This window comes from Adiantum capillus-veneris, chromosome 8, assembly GCF_014529385.1.
Source record: "Adiantum capillus-veneris isolate H3 chromosome 8, ASM1452938v2, whole genome shotgun sequence".
Lineage (NCBI taxonomy): Eukaryota > Viridiplantae > Streptophyta > Polypodiopsida > Polypodiales > Pteridaceae > Adiantum > Adiantum capillus-veneris.
Genome location: NC_140938.1, coordinates 22,964,524 through 22,978,315, shown reverse-complemented (window position 1 = coordinate 22,978,315; position 13,792 = coordinate 22,964,524). Strand labels below are relative to the sequence as shown.

The window sequence follows — 13,792 nt, the reverse complement described above, 5'->3', positions numbered from 1 at the left end:
ATCCTGACCCTCTTCATTTTGAAGAGTTAGTGGCTTTGCTATTGCAGGAGGATCAATCACGTAAGAACAAGTCTTTACAGGTGGATGGTATGGATCATGCTCTTGTTGTACAGAACAAAAACAGGGGTAAAGAGAGTGCTCATTACTCCAAGTCTAGTGCAGGACAATCTTCAGAGAAGTCTAAAGGTGATTCCGACAAGTCCAAGAAGAAAGGTAAATGTCACTACTGCAAGAAACCTGGTCACTACATTAGTGAGTGTAAAAAGCGAATTGCTAAAGAAAAGAAGAAAGAGTCAAGTTTGGTTGTTTCAGCTTCTGGTGATTCTTCTACAGCTAAAGAAGAGTCTGCAAACTTTGTGCAGGATTCTTATGCTTTTGTAGTATGTTCAAATTTTTCTGCTTACAGTGTTGACAAGACACAAATGATTTGGTACTTTGATAGTGGTGCATCCAGGCATATTACTTCAAGGAAGGATTTGTTTTGTTCATTGGATGCAACTCCAGCAGGAAAGAAGGTGACATGTGCAAATAATGCTTCTTATCCAATCAAAGGCGTTGGTAAGATTTTGATTACCATTTCAGATGGTTCAGATTTATGCTTGCCAGATGTCTTATATGTTCCAGGGATCAAGAAGAATTTGTTGTCTGTATCCTCTCTTGCAAAAAATGGTCTTCGGGTCATTTTTGAGGATGACAGATGTGTTGTACGAGATCGAGAGAATGGTTATTCTCTTATCACTACAGGTACGCTGGAAAATGGACTATTTGTGCTAGATCGTTATGAAAAGCAGATTCAGGTATGTATTGCAGAAACAAAGACTCAGGCCATGCAGGATGCTGAGTTGTGGCATGCTAGATTTGGGCATGTTAGTTATGGCAGTTTGATGACTTTACAACGTCATAATATGGTGCATGATTTGTCCTTATTGGAGATGCCACCAAGACATGTATGTGAAGGTTGCGTTCTTGGAAAGATGCACAGATTTGCATTTTCGCAGGATGGTTCAGTTAGAGCGACACGAAAGTTGCAGCTTGTACACAGTGATGTATGTGGTCCTATGAGGACGCCATCTATAGGAAACAACCTTTATTTTGTGACCTTCATTGATGACTTTTCCAGGTTTTGTTGGGTGTATCCACTCAAAGCAAAGTCAGACGTGTTTGCAGTTTTTCAACATTATGTCGCCATGGTTGAAAATGAAACAGGTTGCAAAGTACAGACTCTTCGTACCGATCGAGGAGGTGAATACATGTCAGGTGCATTTAAGGATTTTTTGGGAAAGAAAGGCATTAAACACCAATGCACTATGCCATACACACCACAACAAAATGGTGTTGCAGAAAGGAAGAACAGGTCTTTAATGGAGACAGCTAGATGTATGCTCAAGGCTAAGAGTTTGCCTCATAAGCTATGGATGGAGGCAGTTGCTTGTGCAGCACATGTTTTGAACAGGTGTCCTACTCGTGCCTTGAAGACCATTACTGCATATGAAGCTTGGTATGACAAAAAACCTTCAGTCAGTTATCTTCGTGTTTTTGGTTGTCTTGCTTATGCTCACATCCCTCAGCAGTTACGTGGGAAGCTTGATGATAAGGCAATCAAATGTATATTTGTGGGGTACAGTAGTGGAAGTAAAGGTTATAGACTTTACAATCCTGCTACAAACAAGATTTTTGAAAGTCGTGATGTAATTTTTGCAGAAACTACTGCTCAACCTATGGTTGCTTTTGATGTACCTCATATGCAGACACATGATGTATTTGAAGGTTTGCTTCCTTCTTTTGTGGAGAATCAAGAATCACAACAGGTTGATAATCTTGATCAATCTTTTGATCAGCATGTGACACCTCATGATGTAGAGGAAATTGTGCGTGAAGAGCAAGAAGTTCTCAGGGAAGAAAGAACCTTGCCTAAATGGGTTCAGAAAACTTTGCAGGATAGCAAGTTGGATGCACCGTTGCCACGAAAAACACGTGCTGGTACTACTTTTGGCAGAGAGCAAGTAGATTTGGCTTGCTTTAGTACTCTTTGTGATGCAGATGAGCCTGATTCATTTGAACAAGCTTTAGAGTGTGTTCAGTGGAAAGATGCTATGCAGCAAGAAATTGATTCTATTCATAAGAATCATACATGGGATCTAGTGGACTTGCCTACAGGTAAAAAGCCTATTGGTACAAAGTGGGTTTTTAAGGTAAAAAGGAAACAAGATGGTACTGTTGACAGGTACAAAGCAAGGCTTGTGGCAAAAGGCTATGCGCAACAGAAAGGCATAGATTATGATGAAACCTTTGCTCCTACTTCTCGTGCGTCCACAGTTAGATCACTAGTTGCAATTGCTGCTCATCATGGTTGGAAAGTGCATCAGTTGGATATCAAGACTGCTTTTTTGAATGGTGATTTGCAGGAAGAAGTTTATGTAAGTCAACCAAGTGGTTTTGTTGTAAAAGGTCAAGAGACAAAGGTATGTAGATTGCGTAAAGCTTTGTATGGTCTCAAACAGGCTCCAAGAGCATGGTATGAGAAGATACATACTTATTTGATTGGCCAGGGATTTCAAAATAGTCCAACAGAAAGTACTTTGTATGTCAAAAAGAGAGATGGAGTTCTCATTATGCTAACACTTTATGTGGATGATATGCTTCTTACAGGCAATAATGCAAATGAAATTGAAGCGTTTAAAGATGCTTTGAGAAAAACCTTTGAGATGTCTGATCTTGGTTTGCTACATTATTACTTGGGTATTCAGTTTGTGCAATCAGAGGATGGCATATACATGTTGCAGGAAAAATATTTGCATAAAATTTTGGACAAGTTTGGTATGCAAAATTGTAAGCCAATCTCTACACCCGTAGAAACTGGATCAAAGTTGAGCATGCATGATGCTGGAGAAACTTTTGATGTACATACTTATGCAGCAGCGGTTGGTTGCTTCATATATTTGGCAGGCAACACTCGTCCACACATTCAATTTGGGGTTTCACAAGCAAGCAGATTTATGCACAGCCCAGGTATGCATCATTGGCAAGCTGTGAAGCGCATACTTCGTTACCTTTCAGGTACCCCTAATCGTGCCATGTTCTTTCCAAGGGGGGATATGTATGGAAAGCACAGTTCTATGCAGCTTCTTGGTTATAGCGATTCAGATTGGGCTGGTGATTTTGACACACGACATTCCACAAGTGGCAATTGTTTTTTCTTGGGAAATGCATGTATATCTTGGCTAAGCAAGAAGCAACCCACAGTGGCTACATCAACTTGTGAAGCTGAGTACAGGGCAGCTTTCACGGCAACAGTTGATTGTGTATGGATACGCAGGTTATTGGCAGATCTTTGTGAGTGTCAACAGGCACCCACTACCATTTTCACTGACAGTCAGAGTGCTATGGCAGTTGCAAGGAATCCAGTATTTCATGCAAGAACAAAGCACATAGAGGTTCACTACCACTATGTCAGGGAAAGGCTACATGCAGGGGAGATCACACTAACTTACTGTCCTACACAGGATAACATTGCAGATCTATTTACGAAGGCGTTATCACGAGAAAAGTTTGAAGCTTTCCGAAAAGCTTTGGGCTTACTCTCATACACATGATGATCTGCTACCTTGTACGGATTCACACTATCACTACAGGGGGGATTTGTAGACATGTAGTAGTGTTAGTGTGTATACGCGCTTCACCAGGGGCACTTTTCTCCCACTGGGTTTTTCCCCCTGGACATCTGGTGTGAAAGGACACCTTATCTCTTAGGGTTTCATATAAGCTTTGTAGCTCTGAGTTTATACACAATTATTATTCTAATACAGAGAGAGAGACTACAGAGATCTCGTACACAAGCTCTGTGTCTTCTCCTTCTCCATCTTCTTCCTACTCTGAGTTGCTGTCTTCCTTCTGTTTCCTGTTTCATCATCTTCAACACATTTAACATCACCAAAATAAACAATTGAGTGAAAAATAGTATGTAATGAGTTCTAACAGGGGGGGAGAGATTGAGAGAGGGAGAAGAAGAAGAAGAAGAAGAAGAAGAAGAAGAAAAATAATTACACAAGAGACCTAAAAAATATCACCGACGAGTTTTGATTTTTAAACGCAAGTGCTTACATGTTCACATACTTTCTCAAGGAGGGAGAGGAGGCTGAGAATTTTATTATTGTAGTAACAATCACATTGACCATAAAGTTTAGAGAGAGAGAGAGAGAGAGAGAGAGAGAGAGAGAGATTTTGTCCTTAAAGGTTAGATTTACCTATGGAACCAAATACAACATGCAGCATGCATAAAGGCTATGGATATAATGGTGACAATTGACAAAATGAATCCATGAAGTTTCTGCGAGAGAAAGAAATGTAGGCCGTGGATTGGCGTGCTAAAATGTAAGAAAAGCAAGTTTGATGTGATTAAAAGTTGAGCACTTAAGTAGGATATGATGCTCATGCTCAGTTTTTAAGGGACATAAGGTGCATACATAAAGAGCTGTCCTACACCACCTCAATGTACGATCTCACATTTTAGGGAATAGGAGCTAAGCCAAATGGTTGGTATTGTGTAGATTCTGCGTAACGAAATAGGCTTAACCATGTATATGGTTGAACACAGTCTGCTCTCTCAAAGAGGAACATGCCTTTGTAATTTTGGAAGAAAGGGAGAGAGAGATCAATGACATGCATGATTTTAGGTCACAACCTCAATTTTGCACGACATCCTTAGTTTAGCATAATGGAAAAAAATCTTGCAAAAATAAACAATTGAGCAACCTTATTTTTCTTTATTTCCATCACATTTTAAGTTGAATATGGCATGAAAGTGTACATGAAAAATCTTATTGTAGTAAAATGAGGACTCCCTCTCTCTTTCAATAGAAGTAGAGCACTCCTAAGTTTGTTGAGCAAGAGCTAGCACCTCATAAAAAATCTAGTGAAAAATAATTTCTATGAGAAGCTCCCAAGCTTGGTATTAAAGAATAATTTGTGGCATTTTACATATATTTATGTTTATTAGAATCTATCAAGAGGTCACGTCATGAATCACTGAATCGCTTTTGGAAATGCAAGAGACTATACATGTAGAAAGAGAGCATTGATAGCATTCCATTTGGAATAGAAGATGGTCCTATGAGAATAGATGTGATATTTGTGGTATTTTACATATATTCATGTTTGTTAGAATCTATCAAGAGATTGCGTCATGCATTACTTTTAGAAATACGACAGACTATACATGTAGGAAGAGACTATTAATAGTGTTCCACTTGGAAGAGAAGATAGCCATTTGAGAATAGAGTTGATGTTTCTTTGACCGCAACAAAGCGCGGGTCACAGACTAGTTACCATCAAATAGACTATCCAAATTTTAAGACCTGAAGCCTAAAGGCTATATGTATTGGCCTACTAAGGCTGGCCTACTAAAGGCCTTAGTACCCAAAGGGTGAAGGTAGTTCAATTTTCTTTAAAGACAGGTATCCCTAAGAGGCTCAAAAGTTTTGTGAATAGAAAGCTATTATCAAAATCTTCATTTACTTTTTTGGCATGCTTGAAAAAGACTTTAGAGAACAAGAGATTAATAATATATTCATGGAGTTTAATCCCATGGTGAAGCTAGTGTTCGAGAAAGGTCTGTTCAAGCTTAGCCTTGAGCTAGTTGAAAATCAAGATTGGTAGGTTGTTACAAAGGATGAAAAAGGAGAAAAAACCCGATAAAATATACTAAAAAATAGTTCGAACATCTTGCAAATTCTACTAGTATTTCTAGTTTGCATCTGTATAAGGAGGAAACTCACCACTTAGGCAAAAAGACTTTCTGAAACATTGTGTGAGGTATTGATAAAGGATCCTTTCATTTAAGGATTTCAGAAAAATTCATTTCACTATTTTTTTCAAATTTTTTGCTTATTAAATCTATTTTTTTATAATAAGAAAGCATTAAATTATTTTTTTGTTTCAAATTTTAATGTGTCTTTTTATTTGACTTTCTTTTTATTTGATTTTGTGTCAAAACGTTGATGTGCGATATGTACCTTTTACCTTATTATTTAAGTGGGACCCTTTGTAATATATAAACCATTTGCGATGAGTACATGTTGGAAGCAAAAAAAAAGGCCCATTTTTGGAGATAACGAGAAGATGCCTAAGGAGATAGAGGTAGAGGAGTGAGAAGGGGGAGGTAGGCCACATGGAGGCCATGCCTCCCAATTAGGGATCTCTCTCTCTCTCTCTCTCTCTCTCTCTCTCTCTCTCTTAGTAGAGCATATGTAGAAACGCTTCATAAGGCATAAAATGGACCACTTCAGTAACGATGACATTCAAAATATCTATAGTTCACTTGTGTCCCCCCCTCCAAACCTCTCTCTCTCTCTCTCTCTCTCTCTCTCTCACACACACACACACACACACACACACACACACACACACACACACACACACACACACACACACACACACACACACACACATATGTTGGGTGGATAGCAATCTTGTGTGTGCATACACACATGACTTGCCAATGTGACAAAGTAGTTGATAAATTGGCACTGTAGCTAAAGAGACGGCCCCAAGTCGACATGTGGACGGGGGAGCGATCTCCTTTTTCTCAATCTCTTTAAGCAAAAGCATAGATGGCTATGATCTCTCTCTCTCTCTCTCTCTCTCTCTCTCTTTGATTTTTGATAGGCACCCTTGCCTGCCAAAATTTATAGAATAAATAGACATTTAAGTCTGGCCCACATGTTCAATCTTAAAAATTAAAAGAATAAAATACCCCACAATTGGTAAAAGGTCCAGTTAAATGGAAAATGTCTCTCCCTATTTGAAGTGCCAATGTGAGGTTTGGTTTTTGTTGGGATTTTACCTACTCTAAGGCATTTATCTCATTTTCGACGGATGAAAAATGTTAGCTACCTTTTAAAAATATCCCCTAGTGAGATGGAGTCCCTATGAGCTTGACGATAAAATCTGTGTGTGTGTGTGTGTGTGTGTGTGTGTGTGTGTGTGTGTGTGTGCAATGCGGATAACAATCCCTACATTTATAGACATTTAAATGTGGCCCACCGTTTCACTGAAAAAAATCAAAAGAATGAAATACCCCACAATTAGTAAAAGGCCCGTCAACTGGGAAATGTATCTCCCTATTCGAAGTGCCAATGTCAGGGTTGGTTGGGACTTTACCTACTCTGAAGCATTTATCTCATTGTCGACAGATGAAAAATGTTAGCTACCTTTTAAAAATATGCCCTGGTGAGATGGAGTCCCTATAAGCTTAACAATCTCTCTCTCTCTCTCTCTCTCTCTCTCTCACACACACACACACACACACACACACACACACACACACACACACACACATAGACTATGCAATGGTCTCTCTCTCTCTCTCTCTCTCTCTCTCTCTCTCTCTCACTCACACACACACACACACACACACACACACACATACACATATGTGGATAACAATCCCTTCATTTGCATGCATGTCCTCAGCGCGAGACATGCCTCTCCCAAATCGACGCATAAATAGGTGAGCATTTTTTTTTTCTCAATCTCTTTAAATAAATACAAACATTGGTAAATCTTTAAATAAAAAGCATCAATATTAGTCTTGAAAGAAGTCCCTTAAAAAAATTAAGCCATATATTTTTTCAAAAATAATTTTTTTATTGAATAACTAGTCTTCACTAAAATTACCTTTTTCTGTTATTTGTATTTGGACTTTATATTGTCAAAAGGTTTTCATTTCCTAAGAGGTGACATTTCACTGTCACATTTTAAATCTTACCCTATTCTATTTAGAGTAGAAAGTCTTTTCACTTTACAATGTCAAGTTGTCAACATGTCACATATAAATTTACCCTTCACTTTAACATTTTAAATCTTACCGTTCAATTTTGCTTTCAGATTGGATGTTTTGTAAGGTTCTCTTTGAAATGAACCAATGAGAGACACGTAGAGCCCTGTCCAAATCCTCAAAAAATTTGGATAGGGCTCTATGTGTCTCTCATTGGTTCATTTCAAAGCTTCTATATATAGTATAGAAGCTTTAGAGGAGAGTTGAGTTATACATACTTTCAACTCAAAAATTTTAAGCTCCATTATATATAGCATAGAAGCTTTAGAGGAGAGTGAGTTATACATACTTTCAACTTGTGGCCTGCTAAAATCCTTAGTATCCATATGTATCCATATGGGGAAAGGTCGTTCAATTTTGGTTGTTTAACATGTGTCCCTTAAAAAAGCTTAAAAGTTTTTTTATTATGTCCTTTCAAATGCTATTTTCCAAAGCTCCAATATGTTTCTCAAATTTTGGGAAGCAGGCGAATTAACAAGAATCTCAAAAGATCCTCCCAAAGGTTCAAGGGAAAAAGGAGAGGAGCTGGCGCACACACACACACACACACACACACAGAGGTGCCCGTGTTCAAGAGAGAGCCAAACAGAGATTTTTTTTTTCTTGAGGAGCCTTTTCTGGTTGTCCATTCACGGGATGATTACTAGGTGGTGCCAAAGGGATCTACATGTGTCAGATAGACGAAGGTGTTGTGCCCACTGAGTGGATGAGAATGTGGGGACGCATACACTGGTTTTGCAGTTGGAAATGAGGATGACATGGTGCCATGGCGCAACTTAGAACAGTGCTATAATGTGGGGAGGCATTGTCCTGCCAAACAACAAAGCTAGAGGAGGGGAAGGGAGAGCAAGATAGTGATGACACGGCCTAGGGGGTGCTGTACGCACGGGCTGATGAGGATAGGCCATTCTCATTGAGAGAGAGAGAGAGAGAGAGAGAGAGAGAGAGAGAGAGAGAGAGAGAGAGATTTTGTGTTGTCAACAACAAAAAAATGAGTTTTCTCTGCATGTCACGACCTGGCCGTGCAACAGAGGGGGGGCAGGTGGCGAGGTATGCAAGCGAGGGTCTCTTGCTCGTTCCCTGTCCACTGTTGTGTAGGGTTCTATATGTCGATTCTCTCTAGGCCATGGGCCATCTTCTTGGACCGGTGTGGTGCCCTTGCAAGGCTGGGGACTGTCAGTTCTACTTGTGTGTCGCTTGCCAACTCCAATAAGTGCACTGCTTAGTTGAGCAAGCAAACATGAGGGTTGTCATGTAGCATGAGCGTTTGATGGTGGAGCTCCGTGAGTGGGCTGCACATAACATCAAGGGAATCCCTAAAGCTAGATGCGTAGAAGGGTTGCGAGTTGTCGATGCCGCAAGGGATGGTCTCATTGTGAATTAGAGGGGTTTGGGTAGCAGGCCATGAGTGGTTTGCAAAAAGCAAATTAATGGACAATCGAGAGAGAATGAGAGATGGAGATCTGAGGATGGGTATATCTCAGTATTGAAAGGACAAAAAGAAAGAAGAAGGAAGGGGGGGGGGGGGGAGAGGCAAGGTTGATCGCAGTGCAGATTAGAGTACAGGCACGAGGCAAGGGGGATACATAGGAGCACGAGCAAAGGGGCAAGCTTTCACTTTTAGTACATTCCCTTTAGGGAATCTTCTCATCTAATTAATGGAAAAGTTTAGGATAGACCAAGATACTTATCTAGTAGCCCATTTATATGTTTGGAAATTGGCATGCTGAAAAAGAAAAAAAGCTTAGAGAACAAAAGATTAAAGAGTGTTTTCATAGGAGTTTGATTCATGATGTGAAGTATTGATTCAATATTGTTTTTTCATATTTTGATTTGTAAAGACTTAACAAAGATTCATTTCATTAAATTATTTGATTATTTTATATGCTCATTAAATTTATCTTTTTATGAAAGCATTAAATTTTAGTCTATGTTTTTTTAAACAAAAATCACAATTGTTAATGGATTATATTAACATAACCAAAAAAGTAAAATTTTTTGTCATGCTTGTGACCAGACATGACAGCTACAAAGGGTCTAAATACACCGATTGTTAGGGGAGCCACCCCTAATACAGGAAAGAGCCAACACCTTTATCCAAGCAACTCCACCATTTTGAACCCCAAGTGCTATTCCACTCAACATAGTTCATTTGTTTCCCAACGACGATGATTGCCCTCTGCTTTCTTTTTTTTAGTTTTTTAATATCTCTTTTTATTTTTATTTTTATTTTCAAATAATAATGTGCAATTTATATCTTTCACCTTATCATTTAAGTGGAGCGTTTTCTAATATATAAACCATATGTGATTATGTATATAAAATGAAAAATATAATTTATGTTTTTATTTTATTTCTCATTTTATTTTGTTTTTAAATGATACTGTGCAATGTGTGTACCTTTCACCTTATTATTTAAGTGGGGTCTTTCCTAATATATAAACCATTTGTGATTATGTATAAAAGATAATATAAATATATAGTAAAACGCAATAAAAATTTCATATGATTGTAGCACTCAAATTAACTTACTTCTATAAATAAACCATTTGTGATTAGGTCTCCCCAATCTTGGAAAAAAACAATCTTTTCAAAACATCTTAAGTGCATTAGCCAAGGTGAGTTTAAGAAATGAAAACACTTTTTGTATCCATATAAAGAGATGGTCGATTGCACATTCATACATATTTTTTTTGGCTTTCTTAAAGAAGCTTTAGAGTTGAGTTGGGTTAGGCATACTTTCAATGTTTTCAGTGATGGTTGAGACTTGCCTTAAATGTTGTTTTAATTTGAAAATAGAATTGGATCTTTTTATTTCACTTTCACTTCATATACTGACATGTCTTTACTTTTCTTGCATTCTATTGTTTTAGAATGTTAAAGTTAAACTTCACTTGCATAATTTTAGAAAATCCTATGGATACACACACGGAGACACACACACACACACACATCTATATATATATATATATATATATATATATATGCATTTTTTTATTTTTACATTTCATTTCACAGCCTCACATGGCTTGAGTTTTCTTACATTCTATAAATTAATTATAATCAATATTCAAGAAAGTCTCTTTTATTAAGCGGCCGCCGACTGAGTTTCCTCCCCACAAAGAAGGAATCGGAAATACTAGCATAAATGAACTATTTTCTCACATATTTCATCCGTTTTTCTTTCCTTTACCATGGTTTGTAACCAGCTAGTCTCAATTTTTAACTGGCTCAAGGCTAAGCTAGCTAAGCTAAGGCAATCCTTTCTCAAAAACCGATCCTACTTAAACTCAACCTAATGATTTTATCACATTCTAATTGTTTTAGAAAGCCACCGTGATTCTTTCACTTGTTTATTTTTCTTATTGGCATGGTAAAGGCCTTAGTATCCATATAGGTGAAGGTCATCCAAATTTTTTTGCTTGACATGTGTCCCTTTAAAAATTGAAGAGAAAGAAACATTTCCTTTCAAATGCTATTTTCCAAAAACGCTTTCATTTATTTTTTTGGCATGCTGAAAGAGACTTTAAAGAACAAAGGATTAAAGAGTATTCATAGGAGAAAGAGGACCATTGAAAATTGGGTCATACACAATCTTTTTGTCCTCTTCCACCTTTTTTCTATTTTAGTTTGTGAGAAAGTTTCATTTAAGAGTATGGACTCCATTTCATAAAAAATAATAATATGCCAATTGATTGAATTGTTTTTTGTAATTTGCTTGAAAGTGAGGGGGTTTCTTAATGTTAGGTCTTTTCTTGATGTATCCTGAAGTCGGGCGTGTCTTTATAGGTCGATTGTGGACTTTGGAGTCTGCGCATGCGATGCGGTGCATTGAAGGCGTCTAAAGGACGTCATGGGATTAGCACACAAGAGGCTGCGACTTCTTTTGACAGCGTGTTCAAGGTCTTCTCATACTACCTCCTAAAGGAGAGTGGCTCTTTGTAGCCCAATGTTTGGGGAAAATGTGTCTCAGCTTAATATCGTCTCGTTTTCAATTTCAATAATGCAGGTTGAAGGCAAGGGGAAAAGGAGAAATTATACCCGAACATAGAGAAAAATAGTGTTAAAACCCAAAAAAATAAACCTAATTTTCTAAAATTTGCTCTTGGTAAATTCAAGAAAAGGAGTTTTGTATGTTTGGAAATTTTTCATGAACACCGTTGTAGCTAGACTCTACGCATCCGGTGCATTGAAGCTCTGCGTGTGTGATGTGATGGGTTTATTATATGCGAAATGTCATTTTCCTAAGTCTAGTTGAAGACGTGCTCTAGCTCTCGTGTGAGACTGGCTGCTGTAGCCTGTTGATTCCTATCCTGTGTGTGTGTGTGTGTGTGTGTGTGTGTGTGTGTGTGTGTGTGTGTGTGTGTGTGTGTGTGCGCGCGCGCGCGCCCAATCGCAAGCCTCAATCCAAGAGCGCCTAAAATTGGGAGGATGGTCCATGTTGAGCTTGCTCTTGAGTCCTTTCCACCTTCTTGAGTCAAGCACGCTCTCTCTCTCTATCTCTCTCTCTCTCACACGCTCCTATGGCTATGGTTTAGGGCATGTGCTCGGCCAATCTAAGCCATACCTACGTTTTCTCTGGCCTCCAAGCGAGTATCTTGCATGTGCTAATAGATTGCATGAGGTTGTTTCTGTTGGCTATGGAGTACATTGGAGCTTTGGCAATTTATCCTCTTCAGGTTATGTGTGCCCTCTCAGTCAGGGACAATCAACTAGTGAATCAAATAATTCTCCTTTCAAGAATGCGATAGTAACTGTGTTTTGGGACCTTGACAACAAGCCCCCAACACCATCTCCATGTGATGCAGGTCTCTACCTTTGACTTACTGCTTCGCTATTTGGCTATGTTGTTGAGATGGTGGCATATGCGAACCACCATGCTTTCATGCATGTCTTAATTCGGGTGCGTGAATGGAGGCGCAACAGAAAAGAGGTAGAGATTTTTGAAAAGAAAGGCCTTCTGCAACCAGGGCAACCCTACGTGTGCAACCTTTGTGGTAAAAAATTCAACACTAACATTCTTCTCAAGAAGCATTTCAAGCAGCTTCACGAGATAGAGCATAACAAGAGGATGACAGGGTTGAATTCTCTTAAGGGAAAGAAGAAAGAGAAGTACAGAGCAGTGATTCTTGTAAAGCTGCAAATGTATAAAGAAGTGGCAAGCCCCATACTGGTTCCAAATTTTGGCTAGATTTGCCCGAGCGGGTATCTTTGTAAAGATAGTGCAGTATAAGCCTCAAGCTGCGGACATTGAGCTAAAGAAATAGATGGCAAACTCCATACATAAGGGCATCAAATGTATTGTATCCGATGACATGGATTTTGCATGGATGCTTGCAGATGTTAGAGCTTTGGATCTTCAGACTAGACTGTCTTTGGAGAGTCTAGGTCATTGAAAAGATATACTAATTTTTATTTTCCTTGGGTGGACATTGTCGAGGTGTACCGGCACAAGATTTTCAAGAACCTATTCAGCACAGGTTGTTTATCATGATTCTTCTTAAAAAAGAGAACTTGAAGTATTGGCAGGAGTCCACAATAATTATTTGGACGTGGAACTCAAGGTTTTGGTTGTGATGTGCCCATTCAAAATGCTAGCATTTTAGCTTTCTCAGAGGAGGAGCAACATGATGCACATGTGTTTGCATCAAATGATGACATGGAGTGGTCTTTTGGTGAGGACGATGAAGAATTTGATGATGAGTGTGACTTTGATATTGGCAATGATGAGGTGGTTTGACTACCTTGTACTTATGTTTACACATCTCAAGGGTACAGAAAGTTACGATTGTTTAGTTGTCTCTAAAGACAAGAGGCAAGTTGGCAGCACCTGATTGCAGCTTGATGTTTTGGGTGCTGACTGTCTTCTTCATGCGGAGTAAAAGTTCCATGAAGTATGGGGTTGAAAGCAAGCCATTTGTTACGCGTGTCCTTTTCAATGTGCCAATGTTGGACCTT

The 13,792-nt window shown here is 38.7% G+C and overlaps 1 pseudogene; it reads left to right on the top strand.

Moving 5' to 3' along the window:
* The window catches only part of LOC147451801 (uncharacterized), a 24,883-nt pseudogene extending 11,309 nt beyond the window's left edge, over window positions 1-13,574 (top strand).
* Window positions 13,575-13,792: the final 218 nt, after the last annotated feature.